Consider the following 821-nt stretch of genomic DNA (forward strand, 5'->3'; position numbering starts at 1 on the left):
TTTTTTTTTTTTTTTTTTTTTTTTAAAGATGACCAGTAAGGGGATCTTAACCCTTGACTTGGTGTTGTCAGCACCACGCTCACCCAGTGAGCGAACCGGCCATCCCTATATGGGATCCAAACCAGCGGCCTTGGTGTTATCAGCACCGCACTGTCCCGAGTGAGCCACAGGCCGGCCCTACATTTATCCTAAAAGAAACTGAAAGGGCTGACTCTTACTGTCCATACAGTATATTCTGTTCTTGATTTCCTTCTTCCTATGAGACTTTCTTTTGATCTTTGGTTTCTTCCTCCTCTCTTTCTCTGTGTGAATAGTATTTGCAGGCCCTTATGCAGCAAATAGCTCCTAACACTCAGCAAGAGAGCATGGTGGTTACTCTTAAAATTGAAGCACAGCCCAGTGAGTTGGTGTTGCTCTACCCTATTCCTGTGGGATAGCCCAGTACTAGAAATACACACAGCTACAATTAGGTTACACTGTGGACATGGTTTGTTACTAGTGTCCCTGCTTAAACCTAGGCTAGTGTTTTGTTTTGTTTAATGTCTGAATCCATTATCAATACCTCTACACTGAATCATTATATCCATTCCTTTCCCTCAATTCTCATTTCCACAATCCTAGTTCATTACCTCTGACCTAAACTATTGTAAAATAATTGCACAACTGATCTCTTGCCTCTAATCTCTCACTTCTCCCATCTATTCTTCATGCCTTGCCTAAAACTAAGACCTAATCACATCATTCTACCCCTCCCAAAAGCTTTTTTTTTTTTTTTAAAAAAAGATGACTGGTAAGGGGATCTTAACCCTTGACTTGGTGTC

This window comes from Galeopterus variegatus, unplaced genomic scaffold (genome assembly GCF_000696425.1).
Source record: "Galeopterus variegatus unplaced genomic scaffold, G_variegatus-3.0.2 Scaffold3622, whole genome shotgun sequence".
Lineage (NCBI taxonomy): Eukaryota > Metazoa > Chordata > Mammalia > Dermoptera > Cynocephalidae > Galeopterus > Galeopterus variegatus.